The sequence below is a fragment of the Halyomorpha halys genome, unplaced genomic scaffold, assembly GCF_000696795.3.
Source record: "Halyomorpha halys isolate HHAL.00 unplaced genomic scaffold, Hhal_1.1 Scaffold2761.1, whole genome shotgun sequence".
Lineage (NCBI taxonomy): Eukaryota > Metazoa > Arthropoda > Insecta > Hemiptera > Pentatomidae > Halyomorpha > Halyomorpha halys.
Window position 1 is genome coordinate 11997 of NW_027107239.1, and position 12334 is coordinate 24330.

General features: G+C 29.7%; 1 non-coding gene across 1 annotated transcript; it reads left to right on the plus strand.

Moving 5' to 3' along the window:
• The first annotated feature begins 5718 nt into the window (after positions 1-5718).
• TRNAC-GCA (transfer RNA cysteine (anticodon GCA)) lies at positions 5719-5790 on the plus strand. The gene has a single exon. It is a non-coding gene; the product is annotated as a tRNA-Cys (tRNA).
• The last annotated feature ends 6544 nt before the right edge of the window (positions 5791-12334 follow it).

Genomic DNA, 12334 nt, shown 5'->3' on the forward strand with positions numbered 1-12334 from the left:
GTTTTGTTAAAATTAACTTATACTTCATACTGAATCTCGAATCGAAGAATAGGGCAATATAGAAGATTTACAATGAATAGCAAGTTGCCAAGCATGTGGGATGTGAACTATGGGAAGAATGGCATGATTGAGCAAGTCAACTCACCGGCTTGCCGGATTCCTCTGAAATATATTTTCTCTGGATTCTGTTTCCTCGTCTTTTTGAGCTCACCTATACCAGACTGGAACTAACTCAATCTTTAAAAACTTAGTTCTATATTAAATATTAGATAAATACTAATTATACCTTAACACAAATTATTTTTTTTATCTAAAATTAGTGAATTTAAAATAATGAAGAATTATGTAATAATAAGTTAGTTCCAACGATCCGTCTAGAACTTTATATGGAACAACAACTTAGGTACTGTGCAATCTGGAACAATAATTAGTTCAGAATAAAACTTCCAGTCCTTCTTTTGACCCTGGGACTGTTTTGATCGTCAGAAACGGTTTCAAATTTGGCGTTTAACCATATTTGAATCTAGTTATTTGATTCCTTGGTGTTAATGAAAAAACTTTAATACAGCGGCCAAGCGATATATGAAACAAAAGATTCAAATTAAAATTGATGGTAATTAGTATTAGAAGGAAATTGTGGATTTATCTAGGGAAAAAAGTCAATATTTTTAATATACCTTTGGTTTTGATTTTCTTATATTCTAAAAATGATAATTTTTTTTAAATTGAGAACAGTTCTTTTGTGATCAGCATAAAGATTATTTCTGAAATTTTAAATTAATTAGTTATTAATAATGAATCGTATCTTACTTCAGATGTGGTATCAGGCGAACTGGACTCTGCTAAGAGCAGTTTGAAAGATATTGTAAAAAAAAATTAAAATTTGAGGGCATAGTTTCAAATTCGATATTTTTTTTTTGTCAAAAATTTAAAATGACATATTACAGTTAATTCATGTGGAAAGTAAAGCAAACTAATTGAAAGAACTTTTTAGGGGAGGGGAAAAGGGTAGAAGTTATTTATTTTTTAAATATACGGATTAAATGATTTTCACCAGTTCAACAACAAAGGTTCATTATAGGTGCTGAGTACAAGGTGCAGCCAACCCATACTGTGGGCAACAGAGCATTGACGTACTCCAATGTTCACCATGTATATAAAAAAATATTTAAAAGCATTATAGTATAATAATAGTTAATAAATAATTGTTATTCAATTGTAAGCAGGAAACCCAGCTGTCAGCGATATGTCGCATAATATCTGTCGAAAAAAAAAAATTATACATAATACAGCAAATAAAACTCCAGTTAGTCGAAATATTCTAAATTAAAAATATTCTATAGCATACAAAATTGAATGAATTGTAACAATATATTAAGTAAATCAAATAATAGATTATAAAAAAAAAACCCTACAGTAGTTCGAAACAACTTATGAATAATTATTACTGAGAAGAAATTAATTTTGCTACACTGTATTGTGGTAAGCCCTTATTACTTTCTATATCTATTCTATATTTTCGATATAATCTTGCTGGTATTGAACTCAGACCACGAAGTTGCAGAATATTTATCTGACAATGTTGATACGGAGATAGTACCTAAAGCGTGTCTAATCTTGGACTATTCGATCTAAGATATAACTCTGGTTATGTTATTTCCCAAAAAGTATAAAAAATATAGAAAAAACTAGATTACATCGTTATAACAACATTGTTTATAAAAATATATATAATTGCGATGGTGATATTGACAAAATGATCTGAATGTTTTGAATGAAGTGGAACTAGTATTTATTTTTCAGTCTTAAAACTGATAAATCTCCCTGCTTTCTTTATCTAATATTATTTATTTATAGAATCACACTTAGTATTTAATTACACTCAGCATTTCATGACGTACACTCTATAACAGAAAATAAAAACGGCTTAATCCATCTATTTGGTTCATGTTTCTAGTTGACTCGTTTACTGTCTATTTAGCAATCATTAATTACATTTAAGATTTAATGTTTGATATATTAAGTTAATTTAATTATAAACCTGTTAAAAAAATTATAATTAATTCAATGTTTTTATTTGATTTAAAATTTTCTTCATGTGAAAAAAAAATGTTTTTTTTCATTATTAAACAGATAAAAATATTTTATCGAAAAAAAGCAATAAAAGAAACACAACTTAAATAAATAATACAACCTGTCACTGTCCAGTGCAATATATATCAGTTCTGTAGGTATCATACATAAATTTTTAAGAGAAAAAAATAATGATAATAATAGATATATCACAAATTAAAAAATAAATTAATCGATTGAATTAAGTAATAACAAGATAAGTAAAGAAACAAAGTAAAGAAAATTAAAGTTATGCAAGGAAAAAAAAAATGACTTTAGTTTTATTTAATTTTTTTTTTTAATCAAGAAAAAAATTTGAAAAACAATGTACAAATCATGTGAAAACATTGTTATTTATTATGTCAATATAAATGTTTTAAAAAAAATCTATTATCTATTAGAGCCTTTATCATAAAACATTGATCTATTTTGTCCATTAATTTTAAATTTTTATAAATTAATATTTAGTCTCTAGTAAGAACTATCTGAGATTTCGATTAAAATACATGGTATGTTTTGTTACTTTATTTGTTAAACCCTCAGTCTAGAATACCTAGAGTGTTTATATTATTACATAATATAAAGAAGATTTTCTCAAAATCCGGTAGGTCAATCACTTTAAAATTTGCTCTAGTATTGTTTACTCATATATCCTGAGATTTTTTTAGTAACTATATTTAAATGATCTAGGGGAAAAAAAAATGTTACTAATTATTTGTAATGTGTTTAAAATATCTATTTTGTTAAATGTGTTAGTATTATGAAAAAAATAGCATATATTTGTTTATACGTCAGGATATATATTTCAGCAAAGTCCGAAAATTATTATTATTGTTTTTTTAAGTTTCGTTATTTGCCAAAAATATATCCTTTCGAAGAAATGCGTACAACTATATACCGAGATAATTAAACACCATACCAGATCATAATTATTAATCTGTTACATCATGGTTTTATTATCTAATGTTTTAATAGCTATATATTTTTTTTTTGTTCATAACGAAATACTAAAATAAGGTGCATATGTTATGTATGTCTCTAGCCTTATGTATCTAGAAATAGTTCTATTATTTATAACTATTTATATATTTGCATATATGTTTTTTTGTTTTTTGCTTTCAGGTAAGCAGAAGGTGTGTTGAGGCTGTCTCTTCACAGTTCAAGATAAACAAACACTTTAGGCAAACACTCTCCAGTATATATGAAATGTTAGGAAGACCAACTTTTAATCAATTCAGAAGCATTAATTGGATTTTCCGACTGAAGATCATAGATAACCATGAGCCAATAGATTGATTTTATATATAACAGATTAATTTTTATTTTCCAGCACACTGCTTCCCGCTATTTATTTACAGGCCCGGCCACTCGGTTCTCTTGGGAGTAACCGTCCTCGAAGACTTTGATAAAATTTTCTTTTAATTCGGGTGCGTCGCGGTGAGGGCCACATCAATCACTCGGCCTCGCAAATAAATCTAACCCCGAGCTATCTTTCAATTCATCTTACCCCCATCCACCCCCATTCCTCCCCTACCCGTGGCTTAATATTAACTCTTGTATAAATCTTGTATATTGGCACAGGGTTTGGGTTTGGTCGGGTCGTTTCGTAGTGGTTTGTCTTGGACCTGCAGCCAACGGTTGTGAGAACTAATAGTGTCTTGGAACACAAATTACCGGGGAGACTAATTATTTACTAACAAGCGCGACAAAATGCGTACTTCCTAGTCTGGACGGAAACAAAAACATCCTGTTTTGGTACAATATATTAATGTGTCACAATGTTTTTGTTGCATTCCTTCTTTGGAAATGCACACTTCCTATTTTTATCTTATTATATACTAAAAATGTTATCTCAAAACAAATTCAAGTGTAATTACGTATAATAAAACAAATAAAATACAAATTATTGGAGGATGGAATGGGTTTCTTCTTATTTCCAATGTGTTTACATTGGTGCGAGGATCCGAGAATTTCTGCTTTAGAATATTCTGGATGTGATTGAGAATATTTCTTTAGAATATTTCGCGGATGTGATGAAAAATGAATGTTGACACTTCTATTCTGGGACTGTACAGATCTACTTTAGAAGATTTAAAAAAAAAATATTTGTTGATATTTACAACTGCATTAAAATATACAGGAGTAAATCTGGTCTTAGTTACATAATGAAATGGAACAAACATGAAAAGAAGATCTCAAGGCCATCTTATTTTCAGAATCCTAGGAGGATTATTATGTAATGAAGGAAAAGCCAAAACAAGGATTCGTTTCTGGTTCTGGCCAAATCGGCACCATTTGGAACCGTCCAACCCATGGTCATGGTGGATGATTTGATTTGTGACAAAATAAGGAGCATAAAGGTTTACTTTACAAAAGGTTTTGGATTGTAAGGATTGGATACAAGTGGAATTCGGTGGTTTAGTGGAGTTTAGTATGTCCAGATAGGCCTTATTAAAGTCATCTAAATTCTTTTGTAATTAGTTGGATGTTCAGTCTGTTTGTCTAGTAAGTATTGCGACGAGCACTTTTCTTTCTTTTCAGTACTGTATGAAGATTCCAAGTCAGCCGTTTGTTTAGATATAGTCCGAGATAACAGATCAGTTCGATTGGAATAAGTGGGGGAATTATTAAAGGATACTGTGGGAGAGGAAGTCATGGATTCGCGACGGAGTGTAAATGTGATTTGGTGGAATTTATATTAATCTTTCAGTTTCGACACCATTAAAGAAGAAATCTAAAAACGAAAAATGCAAACTAATGACAGACTCGACAAAACCGATTGTTCAATACCAATACCACCAACAAGAGTTTCTTTTATACCATCCCCCATCGAATCTCGTATACCTAAAAAATGGGTTCCAAAAAAATTTTTAATTTCAATATAGTCTTCAAATTTTTAACAATTTGTTTGAGGTCACAATAACAGTTTTTTTGTTTTAATCACTTCTTCCGCATTTAAAAGGAGTAAATCAAACCAGTAAATAGGAAAAATTAGCAGCGATATTTTTTATTTAGCCGAACTTAGCACTTCTATTTTATTCGTCTCTATATTACAACTTAAATTATATTTTCAAACTACTTCGAGTGATAATAAAATAACATTAAAAATAATGTAAAAAATTAATTATTTTTTACATTAATAGGTTAAGTACATTATTTTATCTGTTAGGTTAAGTACATTATATTATCTGGAAAATACTTTTCCACCTAGGTCTGTGATTTAGAATATTTATAATTTTTAGTTGTGTTTGCATTAAGTATAAACATTTATCAAACCTTTTCATCTTTTTTTTTCTGATTTCCTACATTTATCCTGTATCTAGAGATGGCTGTAAAAGTAAAAAAAAAAAATCTGAAATAGATATTTTATACGTCTTTTGAACTTTTATATACTTCTCTTCCTTGATATTTCTTTTAATCTATTTTGAAAAACCAATGTTTTGGAGTACGAAACGTGTTGCATTTAACTTGTTCTAGTTTTTAAAATAGTCAATTTATTTCGGGCACTTTCTGATTTTTTCCTTTTTTTCACAACCTCTCAAAATATAATTTTTCTGAATAAATAGTCCATTTCTATTCAACTGTTATTAATTAAGTTTCATCATTGGGGGTATAGCTCAGTGGTAGAGCATTCGACTGCAGATCGAGAGGTCCCCGGTTCAAACCCGGGTGCCCCCTAATTTTTTTCTTAAAACCAATAATTTAAATATTTATCAAAATTATTAAATACAAAAATATCGTACTGTACTTTTTAAATACATTTTAATTCCACCAAATCAATAGGCTATATCTAAAAAATATATCTCATACATTCTCTGCATCCGGATGCTGAAATATTTTTATATAAAGAATCCTCAGAAGAAAAAGAATAATAACTCCTATAAATTCAAAATTACTCAGTGGAGTGCTTAAAGCAAAATGGAAACTTTTTTAAAAGCAGAGGTATCATGTAATGTATTTCTAACAATATTAACAAAAAAGGCTCCTCCGTAGTTTTCAGGTTTTTTTCTAAAATATAATTTTAAAAAAATTACTGAAATATTTTCACGTTTAATATTTCTAAAATTTATTAAAATAAAATAATATAACAATATCTGATATCTTTAATTTATAAAAATTAAGCCTTTTATTTCCTCAAAATATTTTACCTCACATCTGGGTTTTTGAAACAATTTTTTTGAGTTACGAAGAGAAAAATAATAAATAATGACGTCTATCAACTCTAAATTACTGTGAGATTTAACTTGATCGAGTGGAGCGCTTAAAGTCAAAACAGAAAATAAATCGCAGTAATGATTGATAATCTAAAAGCGGAGCTATCCTGAAATATATTTCTATTATTATTTCTTTTTTTATTAACGGAGTCTCATTTAAGGAAAACAACGGAGGGGTTAGGTACAAAAGGAGAAGGAATAATTTTGTCATCCCTTTGTCTTTTATTTTTCTCGTTTCCTTTAAAGAAGGAACGAACGAGTTGTAACTTAAAATGAGATTTAGTCTCCCTGAAGATTGGCCAGTATGCATTCTTTTTTTTCTCTTTTCTTATTTTAAAAATATATTTCCATGGATATTAATGTGGCTACCCCATTGACTGTAATTCTTGTAAAGAGATTTTCCGGGTAAAAAGGAAGTATAAAATTATAAGAATAATGCAGCATCGTCAAAGGCACTTTTTCCACAAAAACCAGATCGATAGCAGTTAAATGCGGTGGATATTGTTCAAAAGTTGGCCCTTAAAAAACAACTATTAACACCCCATGCTTAAAAACACCAAGTTATAACATGCAACTATATTAAATCACAAGGGTACCTCGATGTTTTTACATTTTTAAACTTAATTATAAAATAAAATACAGTTATGTTTTAGCAATAATAAAAATATTAATTTAGATATTTTAGAATTGCTAAGCCAGTGAAAAAAATTAACCGGAATATAAAAATATCTGAGAAATTAGAATAAAAAAATTAAGGAGACTTATTATTATTGAAATACAACCCAATACTATTTTAAGAATAATTTATATATATTTATGTGATAGCTAAAATTTTTAAAAATGGCCAAAATTATTTATAAAAATTGTGCTGTAACGTGAAAACGTATTTTGCATGAAAATATATATTATGAGAATATGTTTTTATTGGAAAAAAAAATGTGGAAGAAAAAAAAAGCTGTTGTTTAGTAATCTCAAAATTCTTTTTTGATTAATAAAAATAATCTACAACTGCGAAACGAAAAAATCTATCTAGGTCAATAATAAAAAATAAAGGAAACAACAAAAACCTAAAAGGTGCGATATCAGATGTGCAAGTTGAAATAAATAAAAAAGTAATTTAATTAAAATGTTATACAACAGATGGTAAAATTAAAAAGAAACTTTTAATTCATTTTTTTTACAAATTTATAAACTACATCAATATTTAAAAAAAAAGATAAAATATTATTGATATAGTTTGTAATGGATTATCTACAATAAAAGCAGGGCTATACAGGCTATTGACTCCGGCGTAATGTATAGCGGGCTTAACCAACCAGCTGCGCCCAACACGGCGCTCGTACCTCGCCCGCAAAGCTCCTTTAAAGCCTAATTTACATTTATGTAGTAAATAATACATTAGTGCTTTCCAAACCTGTGTCTTCAGTCAAGATATAGTCCGTCGGTGTAGGGTGTAAGCATTCATATTTTGAAAACACAATATTACAAAATAAAATTCTGAATTTGCTAGTTGAGTAGTTAATGAAAATCAATTACCTTCATAGATAATAAATTTAAAAAAAATTAAAACAAGGGAATTATGAATTTAATATATCAAACCGATTTACAGGAAATACTTAATGATTCTTACAAGATAATGTCAACATAGTCCAAAGGACAATGTTTTTTTCAATATTTTAACAAGTTGGATTCTCAGTATTTATTTTTTTATTCATTTACTATTATTTTTGGCGTTCAGATGTTTATTCACCCATGTTCTTGAAAATCAGGTAGTTAATTTATCAATAAAAAAAATCAGGTTTGAAAAAGGATAGTATCCTCAGCATCATATTTTCCTAGGGTTTATTCAACTAAAAGGCCACAAAAGTAGATTTCTCATATTCTTTTTATTTATTTAAATTATAATAGTGGTACATATTTTTGACTATAGAATAGAACCTCAGTGAAATGAGTATTTTTTGGTGGTTGTGAAAAAAATTCTTATATTGAGCGGATGCTGTATTGAGGTTCATTATATCGAAATTAAGATGGATAAACATTCGTTATATTGAGGCTCTTATGCCTGTTTATTAGGCCACAACAAAAGACGAAAAGGAAAAAAAACATTTGTTATCAGACTTTTGAATTTTAGAGTTGGTATTTGGATCCTTTTAAACGGAATATGTCAAAGGTCCGTTATTTAATTTAAATTAGGATTTAAGTAAATATATATGTTTAATTTTCAGTAATGAACATTTGTAAAATATAATAAAATAGTTTAAATCATTTGTTATATTTTGCTAAATAAAGCTTCTAAACACATTAAATTCGATCCAAATTCTTTTAACGTTGACAAACACCAACCATCAATACTGTAAATCTTTTTTATTAGTAAAAAAAATAAAGAACTCAAACGAAACCACGATGACTCAGGTTTATTTTTATTCTAAGTTCTTCAAACCTCCATAGCACAGAAATTCATCAACCGCTAGGGTTCATTCATCCTACTCGGACAAAAAGTGTTCATAAGCCTTTAAGTTATAAAGCCCTTAGTATACAGGATTCGCGACAAAAGGGCCCACCCCCAAGCCATGCAGAAAAAAAGATAATAACACTTCCAGCTACTACACAAGAGGTAAATTCGGCACCCCACTTGGCAGAGTGATAGCTTCGTAATTAAAAAGATCCCCAACCCAGGGGCTTAGACTGAAACTTAATAAGTCTGAGCTGTTTTCCTGCCGATAGGGTGCACAAGAAGACACCCGATACTCTGCAAATAGCTTGAGGGAGTATTCGCGAGGGATGCCTCTTAAGCACCTTTCTTCGCGAGGAGGTTCGCGACGTGGGGCTTTTAAAATCTTTCCTAGGCGGCCCTCCAGCGGCTTTTCCGATAAGGGGATTGGAAGAGGGTGGCGACCCCTTCGTGTTTACACAGTACCCCTGAGAGATGTTTTGTGTCCACTTTTTGTCATCTTATTCCTTCAGATATCAACTTTTTCCATTTGGGGTGTTATCAAATAAAGAGGAATACTCGTGAAAAATATTTTACCTTGCGTGATGTGTTAGCTATATGATTATGAAATAATTAAATAATGGTATGGAGTTAAAATGAACAATATGATTATTATTAATTTTTTGGTTCTATAATTTACTTTCTACGTACCTTAACTTTTTTTAAAATTATTATTCGAGGGGTAGAACAAGATGAATAGCTAAGGACTACTACACCGACAGTCCTTGTAGATTATGGTTTTGTAGGTAGATGTTGTTAGATTTATTAGGTCTTATATTTATTATGTTAGAATTTAGTCATTGTGTATACTTTTGGATTTCTATCATTTCATTATTTTTTTTGTTTTCACGATTACATTTTATCTATTGAGCATATTATAATGAAACTCAATAGATTGGACTGATAGTGAACATTAATTAACATTAATGAAACAATAATAATAATTTCTATAAAAGTATAATCTGTAGAATACAGAAATATTCATTAAATCTTGTACCTCCAATTTTTTTTCAAATTACATAAGAAACTTAGTCATTATCTGAATCCTTTAATACGATTCTTAATTAGCTTCACTCGATCTTACATTATTCTCAGAAGGTTAAAACAGCAGTAGACCACAGATACCTATTGTAAAAAAGATTATTGGAGAACTGACATTATTCAAATTATGTACTCAAGCTTTAAAAGTCTGCTAAAAGTGCCCTCGCTTAACCCCCACTGGTTTTCAATACCAATGACGTACTGGAAACAGAAGTGCCAATCTTAAGGACTATTGTTTTCTTTTAAAAGTAGGAGGACGAGTCTGATTTGGATTTCGTCAGATTGAGTGTAAATTTCATGTTTTTTTAATATTTATTATTTCAGTTAGTGATTTATTATAATGACTGTTTGAGAGCGGTTTATTTCATTATTAACACACACAATTTTGATCCAAATATACTCTCAACTTTTAGTTTCAGAAACTCTCCAACGTTTCTGCCCTAAGACCATTTTCAAGGAGACAACTTATAAAAATTCTTGGTTTTATATTAATTACATTTAATAACAACATACAGATATTTTTGGGCTATACCTTATATATTGATGTCGTGTTCTTTAAAATCTTTTCTGCAAGCTAATTGCCGATGTCATATCTTTAAACTAAAATTAAATATTAAAATACGATCATAACAATTTCAAATTTTTTTAAATTGATTATTTACTTACATAACTTTTTATATCTTAAATTTAAAACGTTTTCACATAAATAATCTTCTCTTTTTCTCCTTACAAACATCATTTATAGCAGAACCTACCCTTCTAAAATAACCCTCCCATAAGAATATTAAAGAATAATCCTAAGTTGAAAATAGGTTCTGTTATAAATGAAACAATTATTGATGTAACAGCTTCTTCCTGGTAGAGATAACCATTCATTATGAATTAACATTCATCTATAATTAACATTGGATCTATGAATTAACATTATATATTAATGCACAATGGCATACTACCTATTTACTGAGCTATTAGAAAGAAGAAAGTAAGGGAATAAAGACATAAATCAGATAACCATTTATTAAAGATACAAAATTGAGAGATATTTCAGCAATTAGACACAACAATACCGGTCCAAGTCTTTAATTGCAGAGGATTGAAGGGCACTTACCGCAGTGACAATAGGTCCCTTAGACACACGAAGAACCCCTCGACTTCCTACCCCCGCTTACGCCGAATTACTTCCTTCCAGATCCTGGAGATAGTCGCCGTGGAGGAAGCCATCGAGAGTCTTATGCTCAGTCATCAGGGGTTCTTGTTCTATTCCGGAGTGAACAGTCAATCTAAAAATCGGTTGTTAGGAAAGAGCTTGGCTTTACTAATTATTTAGATAGTTAGTATAACCTACATAATATGACATGCTACACGAGACCAAAAATTGGTGGTAAATTAACAACTAATTAAAATTACACCAATTTAAACATTACCAGGACAGGAAAAGATAAAATTAAATAAATACAGAACAAATATAGCTTTTTTAGTTCCCACTCTTGCTTTCCCCCTCTTTGACTAAGGCTGCCTGGTATATGGTGGAATCTCGAATCTAAGCTTAAACGTCTTATGAATTGCGCAGTATTTAATAATTTGTAAATAAATGCGCAGTATATGCAATTTATTTTCGGGATCAGCAGAGATACGCACATAACCCAGTATTACGCCGAGCTGAAGTGGCTCTATCCACCCTTCCGATGCAATTATTTCCTAGCTTCTTTTCTATTCCAAGTAATTCAAGTCAATCAACGCCCCTCCTATATCCTAGAAAACATGTAATTCAAATTCTTAGTCCAATCCCGTTTATTCGACATCTAACCTCCACCTCACCGAACTGCAGCGTTTGATAAATCGTTTTTTTACCCGAGCTGCATTTCTCTGGAACTCCATTCCCCCTAAAATACGTCATGTACCAACACTTCCCTCGTTTAAAACCCTTCTATTTTACTACCTTTTACTTCACTAGTCTAATCCGTTATTATAATAGTACAAATATTTTGTTATTACCTTTTTGTTTTGTGTTTTATTTAGTCGGTATTTTGTGGTTAATTTATTTTTTTTTCTTCTCTGTAGTTAAGTCATAATTAAGTGTGGTCACACTGTTTTTTGGTCAATAGATGTATAAATAAAATTAAAATTAACTTCAGCAATATATATAAAGGGACCTAGTCCCAGAATAATAAATTATTTTTCATTTTCATTTTTAAAAATACGCTAACATCTGCAATAGAGATATTTTTTTAGGTATTAAGATAAAGGAAGTAGACCCATTGGAATAAATACAGTAAATTCTTGAACTCTGGAAGTAATATAAGAAGTTATTTCTTGACTGAATTGCATAAGTGCTAACAAACTTAGCAGTATTTAGAAAGTATGTTACTGTTTGGTCTGTTACCGAGGGCTGTGCAAGATGGCAGCTGGTGTCATAAGTCAGTAATGAAAACGATGAATATTTTAATCTTCCTATATGAGCCTGCGCAACAGGAAA